This window comes from Corythoichthys intestinalis, chromosome 13 (assembly GCF_030265065.1).
Source record: "Corythoichthys intestinalis isolate RoL2023-P3 chromosome 13, ASM3026506v1, whole genome shotgun sequence".
Taxonomy (NCBI): domain Eukaryota; kingdom Metazoa; phylum Chordata; class Actinopteri; order Syngnathiformes; family Syngnathidae; genus Corythoichthys; species Corythoichthys intestinalis.
Window position 1 is genome coordinate 53,945,219 of NC_080407.1, and position 19,393 is coordinate 53,964,611.

Below are 19,393 nucleotides of genomic sequence, written 5' to 3' on the forward strand. Positions count from 1 at the left end.
ATAAGGGAAACAAACAGAGATGTCCCTCACTCCCGATTCAACTGGGGGGGTGCATGGATGGGGGTCAGACAGTGCTCCCCTCCCCCGCCAAACAGAGGTGATGCAAATGACTTCCTTTCAATCCGTCCCTTTGTGTGCGTCAGGATTGACTTGGTGGGTGGGGGCAGCTCTCCATTCACTTGATAAGACTGGACCGGGCCACCCCCCACTCCGACTCCTACTCTATCGCACACAATAGTGGCAGATCTCCTTACACAGGCATTTTCTCTGCTTCCCCTTTCCAGTAATGACCGCAACGACGTTTATGACTAACGAAAGGTAAAACCCCACTTTACCGGAAAAAAAAAAAGTCTCCCACGCGCGTGTATAGGAAAAAACAACAACAAGGGGGAATATCTCCCCCAGCCCACGCCTCCTCATTGATTATGTTAATTCGTGTCGCCGATTACGACAACACATTCATCGTCATAGTCCAAGAAGTCTCGTTAGAACTTTTAAGACTCACCGGTTACTTCAGGTCAAACAGTGATCCACTCCACATGGAAACGAATATCCACTTTCCATCCGCGGCTCGGTAATAAATCCCAAAATATAATAGTAAGAGGTCCGCGCGTTCACCCGATCCAAAAAGACTTTCGGCTGAACTGTTCCTCGTCTCGCTCTTCTCTGGTTTGAGGCAAGCACACGCAGCTCGCTCTCAGCGCGTCTCCCTTTTTAAAGGGACAGAGCCACGCACGGTCGCACGCTGACGTCACCCCACGGCTCCGGAATTCCCTGACAGAGCGAGACAAGAGCGCTCTGGCACCGAGTCAGGCTTCCTCACGACTCCCGCTACCACGACCGCCTCTCCACGCTTAAACACACATTCGCGGCACGCAGAGTGATTCATACTTGACTTACTTAACTTGCCACGATAACAAGGTAGACGAGTATTGTTGCTAAAGAGCTCCTTCTAAAGGCGCACCGGCAAAAATGCTGTACAGCAGGGGCGAGAACCAAAAGGGGTGTTTGCAATGTGGCAAAATGGATTTTGCCATGTGGCATTTTTTGCCACGTGGGAAAATGGATTTTGCCATGTGGCATTTTTTTGGCATGTGGCAAAATGGATTTTGCCATGTGGCATTTTTTGCCATGTGGCAAAATGGATTTTGCCATGTGGCATTTTTTGCCATGTGGCAAAATGGATTTCTCCACAAATTGGATTTTGCCACACGAGGCATTTTTTTGCCATGTGGCAAAATGGATTTTGCCATGTGGCATTTTTTTTGCCATGTGGCGAACTAGATTTTGCCATTTGGCATTTTTTTTGCCACATGGCAAAAAAAATGCCAAAAGTGCTATTTGCCATGTGGCAAAAAATGTGGCAAAAAATGCCATATGGCAAAAAAATGCCACATGGCAAAATCCAGTTCGCCACATGGCAAAAAAAATGCCCCATGGCAAAATCCATTTTGCCACATGACAAATAGCACTTTTGGCATTTTTTTGCCATGTGGCAAAATGGATTTTGCCATGTAGCAGAATTGATTTTGCCACGTGGCATTTTTTTTTTTTGCCACATACCAAAAAATGCCATATGGCAAAAAAATGCCATGTGGCAAAATCAATTTTGCCACGTGGCAAAAAAATGCCAAAAGTGGTATTTGCCATGTGGCATTTTTCTCCATGTGGCAAAATGGATTATGCCATGTGGCATTGTTTTGCCATGTGGCATTTTTTGCCACACACCAAAAAATGCCATGTGGCAAAATCAATTTTGCCACATGGCAAAAAAAATGCCAAAAGTGGTATTTGCCATGTGACAAAATGGATTTTGCCATGTGGCATTTTTTTGCCATGTGGCAAAATGGATTTTGGCATGTGGCATTATTTTTGCCATGTGGAAAAATGGATTTTGCCGCAAATTGGATTTTGCCACATGGCACAAAAAATGCCACATGGCAAAATCAATTTTGCCACATGGCAAAAAAAATGCCAAAAGTGGTATTTGCCACGTGGCATTTTTCTCCATGTGGCAAAATGGATTATGCCATGTGGCATTGTTTTGCCATGTGGCATTTTTTGCCACATACCAAAAAATGCCATGTGGCAAAATCAATTTTGCCATATGGCAAAAAAAAATGCCAAAAGTGGTATTTGCCATGTGGCAAAATGGATTTTGCCATGTGGCATTTTTTTGCCATGTGGCAAAATGGATCTTGGCATGTGGCCTTATTTTTGCCATGTGGAAAAATGGATTTTGCCGCAAATTGGATTTTGCCACATGGCACAAAAAATGCCGCATGGCAAAATCAATTTTGCCTCATGGCATAAAAAATGCCATATGGCAAAAAAAAAATGCCACGGGAAAAATCCATTTAGCCACATGGCAAAATCCATTTTTCCACATGCCACATTTGCAGCTGCCCTCACTGTATTATGGGATATTTACACCAAATGATATATTAACCGGTAAAACTTTATTTGACAGTGGCATCATAAGACTAAGACCAAACACTGTTGCCATCCAACATGCCTCCTAGCATACATTGCTGCGGTACATATGTAAATAACAATCAAAATTCACGTTCTGTGCTAATTTTGTCTTCGGTTACTGTTCCACTTGTTTCATTAATTGCTAGTTATGGCATTTGGTAACATTCTCTGACAGTATGACTGTTATAAGACCATCATAATTATGACATGACACTGTCATGAGCATTAATGAATGCTTATGAGAGATGTTATTTTGTGTCATCTGGCAAATTATCTCACTTTTGAATGGATGTAAAAGATCAGAGCGGGATATCAATGGAGTGAGTGACATAATTTGCAAGATGATCCAGCGCCATCAGTGGCACTGAAACCAGAGCATGTCTTGTGGATATTTACAGGTCACTTCCTGTTCATTGCAGGGAGATTTCCTGACCTATGTATCGATAATTGTTGTTATCACCATATCCTTATCGTGAGCCTTGTATCGCAAATCGTATCGCGAGGTACCCAGAGGTTACCACCCCTGGTCAACAGATGTTTTCAATATCAATTTCCCTCTTTTACAAACCACCACTCTGGCAAAGGCCCAAAGATTGAGCTCGGGCCCGAGTGGGAACAGTAGGCCGGATGACGAGAAGATGTGGGAACACCCACGGCACGTACCACACACGCCGCGTAAGGAACGACGAGGCGAAGCCGCAACAAAAAGACGCTCGGTCGCGGGGGACCGAGCCCGCACAGGGCGGCGGCGACCACACGAGCGACGCAAAGAGACGACCGGGGGACCTTGAGTGATACGGCTTCAATTAAAGACAACGTTGAATTCTCACACTCTCATAAACGACGACACTTAACGGAGTCATGCTGGCGTGTGGGACCGCCTGGCAGTCTTTGAGTCAGACTTCTGGGTACCAGACACAAAGATGATGGGAGTCATAAAATGACACTATTTTGCGCATTAGCATTCGCCATCTTGTGACAGCTTTCGTGCTACGCGAGAGACGTCCAGAGATGCCAAACCACGTCACCGCATCTCAGGAACATTCTGTCGGGAACATTTGCATCTGAGCCAAACAAAAACACGTCACGATGGTACCATGTATCATATATTTCACGCCAAACAATGAATTGCGTTGTGTTCAGTTGGTTTTTCTCCACCGTAACTAGTGTTGGATGAAGTTCTCACTTTTTTTATTTCAGTAAAAATACAGACACAGAGGGCGAAAACATACTTAAGTACAAGTATCTGAGAAAAAAAATACTCAAGTACAAATTTTTTTTTCCCTCATATGGTCACGTCATAGCTAATCATATTACAAAACTGAATTTATATTGATGAGAGGTTTGCGAACGTCGCCCAACCTCTTGAAGTGGCTGACATTACTGGGGTGTTACACACCTCAGTAGCCGTATTCTTTTCGTTGAATACTTTTTGACTTATACTGGAGTAATATTTTGAAGTCATAGCTAATCGTATCACAAAAATTAATTTATATTGACCAGAGGCTTGCGTACGTCGCCCAACCTCTTGTGGTGGCTGACATTACTGGGGTGTTACACACCTCAGTAGCAGTATTCTTTTCGTTGAATACTTTTTGACTTGTACTGGAGTAATATTTTGAAGTATTGCTACTCGAGTCCAATTTTTGCCTCTGCACAAGCTTGCGGTGAAGTCCTAGGACCACACCGGCGTGATCCTTCAAACTCTAACCCATCAAAAAACAACTATTTGACATTGACAGCTTGGACATGTGAGAAAAGATGTTTATTTACTAGAAGGTACTCATGCTATAAGGAATGGGATGGGTGATGTTCATTTTTTTGGTCAGAATTGGGATGATCTTGGAGAATTTTTTTTGCCCTCATATGGTCACGTCATAGCTAATCATATGACATATTGACGAGAGGTTTGCGAACGTCGCCCAACCTCTTGAAGTGGCTGACATTACTGGGGTGTTACACACCTCAGTAGCAGTATTCTTTTCGTTGAATACTTTTTGACTTATACTGGAATAATATTTTGAAGTCATAGCTAATCCTATAACAAAAATGAATTTATATTGACCAGAGGTTTGCCTACGTCACCCAACCGCTTGTGGTGCTGACATTACTGGGGTGTTACACACCTCAGTAGCCGTATTCTTTTCGTTGAATACTTTTTGACTTGTACTGGAGTAATATTTTGAAGTATTGCTACACGAGTCCAATTTTTGCCTCTGCACAAGCTAGCGGTCGAGTCCTAGGATCACACCAGCATCTTTCGAGCACCATCAAAAATCAACTATTTGACATAGAGAGCTTGGAGATACGATTTCATTTCATGTTAGAAAATAGGTTTATCCACTAGAAGGCACTCCCGCTATAAGGATTGGCTTGGGTGATGTTCAGAATTTTTTGGCCTCATACGGTCATGTCATTGCTAAGCGTATTACAAAAAATGAGCTTATACTGACAAGAAGTTTGCGTACGTCTCCCTCCCACTAGTGGTGGCTGACAAAACACCTCAGTAGCAGTATTTTTTTCACCGAATACTTTTTGACTTGTACTTGAGTCCATTTTTTGGAATGACTACTTTGACTTGAGGTAATATTTTGAAGTCATTTTTGCCCCTGCACATGAGCTCACACAAGCTTGCGGTCGAGTCCTAGCTGTAAACTTAATTACAAATGCGTACGCAAACATATATTAGCTAAAACAACTTACAGCCTTATGTGGGCCAAACCAGAGCGCAGCTGTTCTATATCCATGTCAGACGAATCTGCTCAGTCAATCCATACAGTCCAGCTAGACCCAACGTGGCCACCAGAGGACAGTGTATCCTCCAGGATTAAACGAAATACAATACTTTTGGACTTTTTGGATAGTTATTTTGGTGTACTTAAAGGGTTAATTCCAATTTATTCACGTTACGTCGCCAGCATAGGAACGGAACTCGTTCATAACGGTGATGACATCATGATGTCATCAGGTAGTGGTCGACAGCGAGGCGCGTCCCCTCGTTGCTAAGGTGTTGCTATGGCAGTAACTCAAAAAACTAAGACGAAAATTCAAAACAACACAGGTACTTACATTCCAACACTGACTAACGCCGTATCAAGACTGCACGAGCAGTTATTTAACAGTAACGACAAATCATCATCATGTGTCAAGCGGAGAGGGCAGGAAGCAGCCTTACCGTGCGGACATGGGTATCGTTGTCCGTCTAGCTCACCGGGCCGCCATCATACATTCTTCCTCCTAGAGGACAAAAACACAAAGAGTTAGATTGCATTCAGCCTCTGCTCAAACTGCATTCAGAGGTTTATTTATGAAGAATATTCATTCATTCGTCTTCAAGGAATACACGACTTCATTTTACTATATTGTCTGTCTACACATGTTGCTGCACCGCTTCTGCTCAGATAGCCGTTGCATGTACAACCCTTAGCAAAAAGTATGGAATCACCAGTCTCGGACGAGCACTCACTCAGACATTTTATCATCTAGAACTAACTCAGATAAGGAGCTTGAAAAAATAATGAATTAGTTCAAAAGTTCAACCCTTTAGCATTCAGAAACACTAAAAGAAATGAATAAAAACATTACAGTGGTCAGAAAATGTTACTTTTATAGAGCAAGTGCAGGGAAATATATATGGAATCACTCCATTCTGAGGAAAAATATATGGAATCATTAGAAACAAACAAAGAAATAACAATCAAAACACATCTGTAGTATTTAGTGGCCCCACCTCTGGCTTTTAGGACAGCTTGCAGTCTGAGGCACGGACTTGAAGAGTATTATTCTTCATCAATTTAGTGCCAACGGTTTTTTGATTGCAGTTGCCATATCATCCTTGAAGGTCGGAGCCTTGCTGTGGACCATTTTCTTCAATTTCCACCACAGGTTTTCAATAGGGTTGAGATCTGGGCTATCTGCAGGCCATGACATTGACTGGGTGAGTCTTTCTCCAAGAAATGCTATAACAGTTTTAGCTCTGTGTCATGATGAATTGTCATCTTGGAAAATGACAAAACATATTTTCAATTGAAGGGATAAGAAAGCTGTCTAAAATTCCAATGTAAACTTGTGCATTTATTGAAGATTTAACCACAGTGCCTTTGCCTGACATGCAGCCCCATATCATCAAGGACTGAAGAAATTTTGATGTTTTCTTCAGGCAGTCATCTTTGTAAATCTCTCTGGAACAGCACCAAACAAAAGTTCCAGCATCATCACCTTGTCCAATGCAGATTCGTGACTCTTGACAAGACACCATCACCTTATCCAATGCAGATTCTTAACTCTTGACAATGTGATAATACTGGAACTTTTGTTTGGTGCTGTTCCAGTGAGATTTACAAAGATGACTGCCTGAAGAAAGCATCAAAATTCCCCCAGTCCTTGATGATATGGGGCTGCATGTCAGGCAAAGGCACTGTGGGTAAATCTTCAATAAATGCACAAGTTTACATTGGAATTTTAGACAGCTATCTTATCTTATCTTAGGCAGTCATCTTTGTAAATCTCACTGGAACAGCATTAAACCAAGGTTCCAGCATCACCACCTTGTCCAATGCAGATTTGTGACTCTTGACACCTTATCCAATGCAGATTCTTGACTCTTGACAAGGTGATGATACTGGAACTTTTGTTTGGTGCTGTTCCAGTGAGATTTACTGCCTGAAGAAAACATCAAAATTTCCTCAGTCCTTGATGATATGGGGCTGCATGTCAGGAAAAGGCACTGGGGTTAAATCTTCAATAAATGGACAATTTTACATTGAAATTTTAGACAGCTTTCTTATCCCTTCAATTGAAAATATATCCTTTTCCAAGATGACAATGTACCATGCCACAGAGCTAAAACTGTCAAAGCATTGCTTGGATATAGACTCATCTGATCAATGTCATGACCTGCAAACAGCCCAGATCTCAACCCTATTGAAAACCTTGGTGGACATGGAAAAAAATGGTCGACCTGCAAGGATGATCTGGTAACTGCAATCAAAGTGAGTTGACACCAAATTCATGAAGAATACTCATCAAGTCCATGCCTCAGAGACTGCAAGCTGTCCTAAAAGCCAGAGGGGGTGCTATTAAATACTAGAGATGTGTTTTGATGGTTATTTCTTTGTTTGTTTCTCATGATTCGATGTTTTTTCCTCAGAATGGAGTGATTCCATATATATTTCCCTGCATTTGCTCTATAAAAGTAACATTTACTGACCACTACAATGTTTTTTATCCATTTCTTTTTGTGTTTCTGAATGCCAAGGAGTTGCACTTTTGAACTAATTCATTATTTTTTCAAGTTTTTTATCTGAGTTTGTTCTACATGATAAAATGAGTGAGAGCTCGTCCGAGACTGGTGATTCCATACTTTTTGCTAGGGGTTGTACACATACTGGATGTATCCGTCTGACAATACACAAACGAAAACTATGCCCACAGCCTGAAAATTGCCTTTTACTCTTACGAATCGGGAGGCCTCAATTGCCTCGAGCTAAAATAAAATAGAAGTTGAGCCTTGACGTCAAAACACCCCACCGTGTGTGAACTTGGAACCGGCGCCAAGTAGCGGGCGGCGTGTGCGAGCCCACGTGGCGTGAGTGGAGTTAGTCAGTGGCTGCCTTCAAGTCGGGGCGGCCAGACTGCTTCACACTCCAAACACAAAAGCGATCTCTCTCTTTCCTTCTTAGATAAAATAGCAAGTGATCACAGGTTCACTTGACATTTCTTCGGAGCCTCAAATGAACTTTACCAAACAAAGCATCTTACAAACTGATTTGCGCCCACATGAATAGGAGATGCTAAAAAAAAAAAAAAAAAAAAGACTCCGAAAACTTTAGCTTCAAGCTAGCAAACAACACTATATTGCTTTGTTTGGGTTAATAGGTAACACTTTATTTGACAGCGGTGTCATAAGACTGTCATAAGACAGAATGAACCACCATGAAGCTTTAAACCAATTTGCTGCAAAGCTTCATTGCTTCAAGTAGCTTCATTTGGCCATCACTGCTCCCTTGAGGAAGACAGTCAACCTCTGCTGCCACCTGGTGTCAGCACTGTTGTTGTCCAACATGCCTCCTAGCATGCACTGCAGCGCTACAGATGTAAATAACAAACAAAATTCATGTTCTGCGCTAATTATTTCTTCAGTTACTGTTCCAGTTGTTTCATTAATTCCTAGTTATGGTATTTGGTAACACTTTATTTGACAGTGGTGCCATAAGACTGTCATAAGACCTTCACAATTATGACATGACACTATCATGGGCAATACTGAATGCTTATGACAGTGTCATTAATGTCATTAAGTTTCATCCGGCAAATTATGTCACTAACTCCAGTTATGTCCAGCTCGGATCTTTAACATTCATTCAAAAGTGAGATAATTTTCCAGATGACACTAAATGATATGTTATAAGTATTCATTAATGCTCATAACAGTGTCATGACACAATTAGGATTGTGGTATGGCTACACTGTAAAATAAAGTGTTACCAAATACCATAACTAGCAATTAATGAATGAATTTTGATTGCTGTTTATATCTGTAGCTCTGCAATGCATGCTAGGAGGCATGTTGGACGGCAGCAGGAGGTTGACTGGCTCCCCCAAGGGAGCAGTGATGACCAAATAAAGTTTCTTGAAGCAATGAAGCTTCGTAGCCAATTGGTTCATAGTTTCATAGTGGTTCATTAAATGTCATCCAACAAATGATGTCACTAACTCCATTTATGTCCACCTCGGATCTTTTATATCTATTCAAAATTGAGATAATTTGCCGGATGACGCAAAATGCCATCTGTCGTAAGCATTCATTAATGCTCATAGCAGTGTCATGTCATAATTATGATGGTCTTATAACAGTCTTATGGCACCACTGTCCTCTGGTGCCAGCGTTGGGTTTGGCTGGACTGTCGCCTTATGACTTAGCAGACTCTCGTCTGACATGGATTAAGGACAGTTGTGCTCTGGTGTGGCTCAAATGAGGCTGTAAGTTGTTTCAGCTAATATATGTTTGCGTATGCATTTGTTACGAAGTGCACAGCTACAGTTTGGGGATTTATGTGTGAACAATTTGCTATGAGAATTGTAAATACGTTAGCATTAGTAGCATTTAAGATAGCGGACTTTTGTTAGGCAAATTAGGCTCCATATATTGATCAGACTAGATGGATGTTTGAACCAATTGTTTTGTGTTTTACTGTTAAAATGCATGTCATTTTAAACGACGGGTCATCTATTCATGTGAATTTGATACATTTATTACTAGCTCTAACTACTTGTCTCTTTTGCAATTAAAGCTACAGTTTGTGAAGTTATGTGTAAGCGATTTGCTAAGAGAATTGTAAATAAGTTAGCATTCTTAGTATTAAAGATAGCAGACTTTTGTGAGGCAAATTAGGCTAATTTAATCTACAAGTAGTACCCAGGTTACAAAGGAGTTCCGTAATATATGTTCGCGTACACATGTGTAATGAAGTTTAAAGCTACAGTTTGTGGAGTTACATGTGAGTAATTTACCATGAGAATTGAAAATACGTTAGCATTTGTAGCATTTAAGCTAGCGGACTTTTGTTAGGCAAATTAGGCAAGATTAATTTACTAACTTTACATATTGATCAGACTAGATGGAAGTTTGAACACCAATTGTTTTGTGTCAAGTGTTTTATTGTTAAAATACGTGTCTATATAATAGCTATACAAAGCTATAGGCCTATAGCTAGCTATACAAATTGTCAAAAGTGAAGTAAAAAGCTTCGAAAAGCACAATTGCCTTGCTTTGACTTCACGTTTAGTGAGGACAAAACACGTCCAAGTTGTTCCGGCTAATATATGTTTGTGTTGGCATTTGTAATTAAATTCACAGCTACAGTTTGTGGAGTTACGCGTGAGCAATTTGCTATGAGAATCGTAAATATGTTAGCATTAGTAGCATTTAAGCTAGCGGACTTTTGTGAAGCAAATTAGGCTAATTCAAACTACTAAATTTACATATTGATCAGACTAGATGGACGTCTGAAAACCAATTTTTTTTTGTGTCAAGTGTTTTATTGTTAAAATGCGTGTCGTTTTAAACATAAGTGGACATATGTGTGTTGCAGCTTCACAAATTGTCAAAATTGGAGGAAGTAAAAAGCACAATTGCTTTGTTTAACGTCTATATCGCTGAACAACTTCACGTTTAGTGAAGACAGGACAGGTCTTATTAAAACGTGAAAAATAAGATACTGTGAGGTACAATACGGTACTGTTTATACAACAACAAAATAATAACTGGAGACAAAATGGTGGACGAGACTCCGACGTCGTAAAGTCGAAATCTCCTAAATCGAGTCCGTCGTAACCTGAGGATTACCTGATTATAACTCTTCGTCTTATCTGTAGCTACTCTTATGCCATATGGTTCGAGATTGAAAAATGTCTAAGTAGCCCTTGCATTTGGGGATATTTCCCAACAGTACAGTCCCAGTTATCAGCACAAGCGCGTGTCACAAGTGGTTTTCTGCTGACAGCGACACAAACGCACCACTAAAGAGCAACCCCAGATGACAGTCATGGGACGAAGCACGAGCGCTCCCCTCCCTCCTGGCAGGGCATCCGACCAGGCTCCGCAAGAGACTTTTCTTCGTCTCTAACGCGCCCCTGCTGGCGTGCCTTAACTCGTTGTGCCTCAACGGCCTCCCCTTTCTTCCCTCTCAAAACATTTCTTCTTTTTATGGCAAAAACAAACAGCCACGCAGCGTAAGGGTAACAACTTGTGTCATTGTATGTACTTGTTTAACTTCCGGGGTGTGTTTCGGAGCACGCGTCTGTTATGACGCAAGGCCGGACAAGCCTTGGCAAGTACGCAATATCTACATGTTGCACAATGCCGGTGAACTCTACTGTCACATTGACCAAAGATATTGAAAGGAAGCGAGTCAAAGTCGAAAGTTTAACATTCACCGACATGCCTGTAGAGGCGCAACAATCGATTAATCGACAACTAATCGATTAGCAAATGAATCGACAACTATTTTGATAACGTCTAGGACTTCCTTTATGTTAAACTTGTCTAAATTCTTGAAATTATAACTAGGGCTGTCAAAATTATTGTGTCAACGGGAGGTAACTAATTTTTTTTAATTAATCACGTTAAAATATTTGACGCAATTAACTAGGGCTGCAGCTATCGATTATTTTAGTTTAGTTAGTTTGAATAATCGAGTAATCGGAAAAGGAACATGAAAAATTAAAATATCTGAGCTGAGCCTCAAACGGTAGTGAAAATAAATAAATGAGGATCTATGTCCAACAAAAGAACAATTGGCTAAATTACATGGCAAAAGTCCGCTAGCTTAAATGGTATAGAATGCTAACTTTTTAACTCTTAAAAAATGGTTCGGACTCATATTCCCACAAAAAAAGGCTAAATATCCATATAAACTAAATTACGAATGCATTAAAAAACATTAGCCCAAAGAAAAACTTAGCTTACGTTGGTCTTAACAGGGAGCAGTTGGATTCAGCCATGTGAAATGAGGCAGACCAGAGGGCAATGTATCCACCCTAATCAATAAGCTAAATGTAAACACTTTCAAAACAAAACATTACAACGCCACTTTAATTAAACTCAGTCAGTCAACCTCTCCTGCCACCTGCTGTCAACACTGTTGTCCTCCAACATGCCTGCTAGCATGCATTGCAGAACTACAGATGTAAATAACAATCTAAATTCATGTTCTATGCTAATTATGTCTTCGGTTACTGTTCTAGTTGTTTCATAATTTGCTAGCTATGGTATTTGGTAACACTTTATTTAACAGTGGCGCCATAACACTGTCATAAAACCTCGTCTGCCACCTGCTGTCAGCACTGTTGTACTCCAACATGCCTCCTAGCATATATTGCAGCGCTGCAGATGTAAATAACAATCAAAATTCATGTTCTATGCTAATTATGTCTTCGGTTACTGTTGTAGTTGTTTCATAAATTGCTAGCTATGGTATTTGGTGACATTTTATTGAACAGTGGCGCCATAATACTGTCATAGAACCTCGTCTGTCACCGGCTGTCCAACATGCCTCCGAGCACGCATTGCAGCGCTACAGATGTAAATAACTAGAGGTGTGCAAAATTTCCGATTCTTAGATTATTCGCGATTCGGCCGTGGAAGATTCGAGAACGATTCACAAACATCCAAATTCCGATTATTGAAATATGCCAAGTAAAGCGGAAGTACAACACACTCAGCGCGCCGCGCGGACTTCGGGACAGAACGGAGCGGGAGTAGCTAAACATTATGCTTCTCATTAACCGGCCCCTCGGGTAATGCCAACGCTCAACTCACGGCTCTAGCTCAACTCATGCCACGAGATAAAAAAAAAACACAACAACATACCTGACTGGTGCCGAAAAGCTGCTACAAGTACAGCTAAGCTACATAATGTTACGGTAGATATCATTTATATAGGACTAGATGCAATATAGACTCGGTAGCGGTAAGAGCACATCTGCAAAAAGCTAGATGCGGGCGTTAGTAAACGGCCGCCATCTTAAAGCAGTAAACCTCCCTGCAATGCTGTTGTAGCGAACCTTCCAAGCAAACCTAATTAACTTTTTATCTAAAATACTCCTAAATCGGTAAAATATTGACTTGAATCTATCTTTAAAATAGTTTTAAAACTTTCACATGTCAAAAGTAGACAAAACAGAAATTATGGAATAACGGGAGCAATTTTAACAACTTTAACGGTTGATTCACAACATTAAATTAATTGAATGTAGTTTAAAGCTGCTGATACAGAATGGGGACTGGAGTTTTTTTATTTAATGTTATTTTTGTATATTTGTTTACTGCTATATGTTAACTTGATACTGAAATAGTAGTTTGGTTTAGCCTGAGTATTTTTGAACAATTTTGGAACTAATGTACAAAAATTTTAAAAAATAAATAAATAAATAAAAATAAAAAATAAAAAAGGAGGGGGGTGCATCAATAATCGTTTTATAATCGAATCGGAGCCTCTGAATCGTAATCGTAATCGAATCGTTAGGTGCCCAAAGATTCCCAGCTCTATAAATAACAATCAAAATTTATGTTCTATGCTAATTATTTATTCAGTTATTGTTCCAGTTGTTTCATAAATTGCTAGCTATGGTATTCGGTACCACTTTATTTAACAGTGGCGCCATAAAACTGTCATAAAACCTCGTCTGGCACCTGCTGTCAACACTGTTGTCCTCCAACATGCCTCCTAGCATGCATTGCAGCGCTACAGATGTAAATAACAATAAAAATTCATGTTCTATGCTAATTATTTCTTCAGTTACTGTTCCAGTTGTTGCATAATTGCCTGTTATGGTATTTGGAAACACTTATCATGTCACAATTATGACGGTCTTACGGCAGTCTTATGACGCCACTGTCAAATAAAATTTTACCGACTATTGCAGCCCTACATGGCTGGTATGGCAACCGAAGAATCAATACTCCAATAGATGTGTGCCGTGCTTGGCTTCGAAATCCACTGATGCGCCTGTGTGGTGTATATAGGCACGCAAAACCGTGCCAAGTTACACGCTTGCCTGGCTGACACCCTTTGCCGTTGCCATGGAAATACTCTGCATCTCCACATGCGTGTACTTTCAATGCATGTCCTTCTGCATTACTGTGCGTGCATTTGTCCTTGACCAGCTGCACAGAAGAGCGGAAATGAGGCGGAACCCAATCTGGTCTTCACCTATTTGTCTTTCCGCACAAAGCAGCATTCTAACACACCGCTCGCGAGCTTTAGCCGCCGCCGAGTCGTCCCGCCGACCATTGCCAGCGAGAGTGAGATTGCTATACGCGAGCGAGGGGGGAGGGAAGGGTTTACTCTAGGACGCCAGAACCCTGTGACATGACACAGATGCACTCTGCTACTGCGCGCTGAGGCAAAGGAGAGGCGGGGGAGGGTGTAACCGAGTAATGAAGAAGAGGCGGCACGCTCAGTCCTGCTTCTGAACTCCGAACGTCGATCCATTTGGACTTTTGCCTATTTGTAAAGGCCCTCCTGCGTCCCCATGATTGGTTGCCATCGCAGCGTTGTAAATATTGCCCAATGTATCGTATATCCAGCAATCCGCCCCGCGTGACACCTGCCGGGCCTGCGGCGAGGTGACGCGCAACAATTGCACAATCCCCGCACACAAAGGGTGATCACACGCTAGATCTGAGAGGGTGGAGTGACGCCTAAACAGATTGCACATGGACCCTGGCAGCCAAAGTAATTGGGTGGTAGGTGGGTCCCATACTTTTTCTCTATGGCATGGCTCCCAGGGCGTGGCCTCCCTTCTGCCTGGGTTGCCGCATGCGGAAGTGGGGGGAGGTTGGGGCTCGGATCTCGCGTCACCCCGCAGCGGTTATCCGCCCTGCGCTCTGTTGCGGGTTGCTGGCTGGACGCCGGTGTATCGGCTGGGTGTCCCCTGCCCTGCCCTGGGATTGGTGGACCATTGGGGGTCCTGTGGCGTGCCGTGCCGGGTGAAGGCTGGGTATGGCTTGTAGGCCGGGTGGGCAGACAGGGGTGGGGATGGGCGTTGGTTTGGTGGTGCGTCCCCTCTTCCCATCCCTGAAGGCCGGTTGATGGGGGCGCGGGTGGACCGAGGGACCACCTTCCCGGGGGGTTGATGATGGCTCCTTTGCTAGGCTGAGGGAGGAAGGATGGGCTGCGCTGGCTTCCCCCACCCGACCGTCCTCCCTCCCTGGGCAAAGTGGGTGGGGGCCGGGGCCCTGGGGTACACCAGACTCACCGCTGTTCCAGCGATTGAGTCGGGCGACCGTCCGGCGGATCAAATTCCCAGGGTGGAGCAAGCCACAGCAAACAGACAGCGGAGTGGACCAATTAGCGACGAGCAGACGTGACGTTGGTAAAGCGACAAGCATAGCCTTTGGCGACAACAAACTAGTGCGGCGCGAGCGGGGAACGGAGAAGTTTATTTAACATGGCTAGTGTGAGACAGACTGCTGTAAATGACTTGTGTCGATGTGTTTTTGGTCATTTAAAACTGATTTTACCACAGACTGGAACATATTCTCGGCTCTCGCGCACGCCATCTGTGTTGTTTTTGAGACGACTTCCCACGCACAAGAGTGACGTTGTTCGTTAAGAATACATCATGCAAATAATCGAAAATGATTGGACGGATGATTTTGTTCGCCTCGAGAGGCCATCAAGGAGCTGGGTCCCAGACTATTCTCGCAGTGTTTGAAAAATATAGGGAGAATAGTCTGGCAGTGCCAGGCAAGCGTCTCTGCTCGTAGGGTTGGTTGCCGAAGGGCTTACACTCACAAGGGATTCACACAATTACTGGTTTCTAGATCACAGAGCTGATTTGTGTACACCCCTCCCAATCACCTAGCTTACAGTCTCCCACACCCTCCTTCCCTTCTTTCCCTGGTCAACAGGCCCCCCACATGTTGTCAACCGGAAATACATCTAGCTGACGATAGCACCAACATATTCATAGTTAGTGTAGGCGTTCAATGTATTTCTTGTTGTTTGTGTTTCTTTTCACTTGGAACCCAACACTAGCTACCACGCACCGGCTATCTGAAAAGTACAGGGTTCCAAAGTGGAACGTATCAGCTAGCCAGGTCAATAAAAAGACCTTCCCCCAACTCTCTGATCTCTGCAATCGACACCGTCTGATCGCAGCCACGAGACCTTTGGACTTCACGTAGCGAGGCATTGGACAGCTGGACTTTAGCTCCGATTGACACCGGGCTTACAGAGGCACAAGAAAAGAGGATAAGAGATGATAGAGGGTGAAGAAATAAGAGAAGACGTAGACGAGAGGGTGGAGACGGAGGGGCTCGGCTCCCCAGGACAGACCACGCAGACGTCTTTAAAAGCCCTTACAAAACGCTTCGTTACAGGAGCGGCGAGCTACAGGATCAGGCTTCAAAGAGTCAAGAGTTTCTCGCGACCGGAATGGAGGCACGCGTAAAACACCGTCTCATCCCTTTAAGACTGACAATCAGGTTAATACATTAGCGTAAGCTGATCAGCTGCATTGATTGAAGTCAGGGCCAAGGTCACTCATATGTCATGTGCTAGCTCTCTGCAGAGAGGCTAATTGTTTGAAAGGAGAGCAACCAGTAAGACTCGTACGACTAGCTTGAAGTCATTTCAGGGGACTCGCTTTTCATTCATGATACATTTTCAAAAGCATGACGGATTTAGTGTCGTCTTCAAATTCAATAGAACGCAAGGACAGTGTTGCAATGCATTTTTGCTATGATTTTAGCAATTCTATATTCCAGGCCTCCTCCTGTTTAATTACACGCACGGCTATGGAGCGCGCTTTCAAAGAGTGGGTACGCCTCAGCTCCTTTGACTAGCGCGTAATAGAATTAAGCACGTAACGCTAATCCCGAGCGCACTCGGAGACCTCCGGCGTTTAGCGGTGGAAGCGAATGAGGCGCACTCGCATAGGTTCTGGATATAGAATTTACCGTAGTTTCCAGACTATTAGCTGCTACTTTTTTCCCCTCACTTAGAATCCTGCGGCTTATAGACCAGTGCAGCTTGTCATGGGCAATAATTAATTCTTATGACAGATGTCATTAAGTATTATCTGGAAAATTATGTCACTAACTCCATTGATATCCAGCTCGGATGTTTTACATCTATTCAAAAGTGAGATAATTTGCCCGATGACACAAAATGACATCTGTCATATGCATTTATTAATGCTCATGGCAGTGTCATGTCATAAATATGATTGTCTTATGACAGTTTTATGGCGCTACTGTCAAATAAAGTGTTACCAAACACCATATTTAGCAATTAATGAAACAACTGGAACAGCAACTGAAGAAACAATTAGCACAGAACATGAATTTTGATTGTTATTTACATCTGTAGTGCTCCAATGCATGCTAGGAGGCATGTTGGATGACATGTTGGGATGGATGGCAAAGTTTGACTGTCTCCCCCAAGGGAGCAGTGATGGCCAAATGAAGCTTCTTGAAGCCAATTGGTTCAAAGCTTCATGGTGGTTCATTTGGTCTTATGACAATCTTATGATGCCGCTGTCAGATAAAGTGTTAGAGGAGGCATGTTGGACGATAACAATGTTGAAAGCATGAGGTTGACTGTCTCCCCAAAGGAGCAGTGATGAGTTTCTTGAAGCAATGAAGCTTCGTAGCCAATTGGTTCATTGGTTCATTAAGTGTCATCCAACAAATTATGTCACCAACTCAATTTTCTGTCCAGCTCGGATCTTTCAAATCTATTCAAAAGTGAGATAATTTGCCGGATAACGCAAAATGACATGTGTCGTAAGCATAATTAATATTTATGGCAGTGTTATATCAAAATTATGATGGTCTTATGACAGTTTTATGGCGCAACTGTCAAATAAAGTGTAACCAAACACCATAGCTAGCAATTAATGAAACAACTGGAACAGCAACTGAAGAAACAATTAGCACAGAACATGAATTTTGATTGTTATTTACACCTGTAGCGCTGCAATGCATGCTAGGAGGCATGTCGGATGACAATAGTCTTGACAGCAGGTGGCAGCAGAGGTTGTGAGCAGTGAGGGCCAAATGAACCTTCTTGAAGCAATGAAGCTTTGCAGCCAGTTGGGTCAAAGCTTCATGGTGATTCATTTGGTCTTAAAGTGTAAATATCCCATAATACAGCGAGGACAGCTGAGGCTTATAGTCCAGTGTGGCTTATTTGTTGAGTAATTTGGGTTAATTTAGGTCAAGAAGCTTCATTTGGCCCTCTATGCTCCCTTTGGGGGGGGACAGTCAACCTCTGCTACCATTGCAGTGCTACAGAAATTTTGTTCTGTGCTAATTATTTCTTCAGTTGCTGTTCCATTTGTTTCATATTTGCGTGTTATGGAATCCGGAAACACTTTATTTGACAGCGGCATCATAATACTGTCATAAGACAATCATAATCATGATACTACACTATCATTGGCATTACTAAATGCTTATGACAGATGTCATTAAGTTTCAGCCAGAAAAATAAGGCCCCAAATCCATTTATGTCCAGCTAGGATCTTTTACATCCATTCAAAAGTGAGATAATTTGCCAGATAACACTACAAGACATGTGTTATAAGCATTCATTAATGCTCATGACAGTGTCATGTCATAATTATGATTGTTTAATTACAGTCTTATGGCGCCACTGTCAAATAAAGTGTCGCCTAATACCATAACAGGCAATTATGAAATAACTGGAACAGTAACTGAAGAAATAATTAGCACAGAGCATGATTTTTGATTGTCATTTACATCTGTAGCACTGCAATACATGCTAGGAGGCATGTCGGACAACAACAGTGTTGACAGCAGGTGACAGCAGAGTTTGACCGTCTCCCCCAACGGAGCAGTGAGGGCCAAAATACTTGAGCTGAACCTCAAAAAGAGTAAAAAAATAAATAAATAAATGGGGATCTATGTACAACAAAAAAACAACTAGCTAACTTACATAGCAAAAGTCTGCTAGCTTAAATGCTAACATTTTTTTGTTTTGTTTACAATGCTCTTCACAAATGGTTTCAACACATATTCCCACAAAACACAGCTACATATACCTATAAACTAAATTACGAATGCATAAAACTATATTAGCTCAAACAAAAACTTTCGTTGGTCTTAACAGGGAGTAGCTGGATTCACCCATGTGAACTTGGGGCAGACCAGAGGGCAGTGAATCCACCCTTACCAATAAACTAAATGCAAACACTTTGAAAATTAACCATTACAACGCCACTTTAATTAAACGAATATTCGAAGCAACAAAATTTAATTTGAATATTTTTTCTTTAATCGAATACTCGATTTAATCGATCAATCGTTGCAGCACTACGTCTCTCTAAGCAGCTTCCTAATCGAGTTTTGCAGGTTAGCAAATTTGTTATGGAAACTCTGATGCAG

The 19,393-nt window shown here is 42.1% G+C and overlaps 1 protein-coding gene across 4 annotated transcripts in view; it reads right to left on the minus strand.

Moving 5' to 3' along the window:
• Positions 1–19,393, minus strand: part of kdm6ba (lysine (K)-specific demethylase 6B, a) — a 66,290-nt gene that overhangs the window by 21,172 nt on the left and 25,725 nt on the right. For 3 of the 4 annotated variants that reach the window (XM_057853838.1, XM_057853840.1, XM_057853841.1), the window contains one exon: positions 5,651–5,712. The gene's annotated coding sequence lies outside the window, so the exon portion shown is untranslated. Of the gene's footprint in view, positions 1–505; positions 1,214–5,650; positions 5,713–19,393 lie in introns of those variants that run through there. The other variant, XM_057853839.1, reaches the window with a different exon arrangement.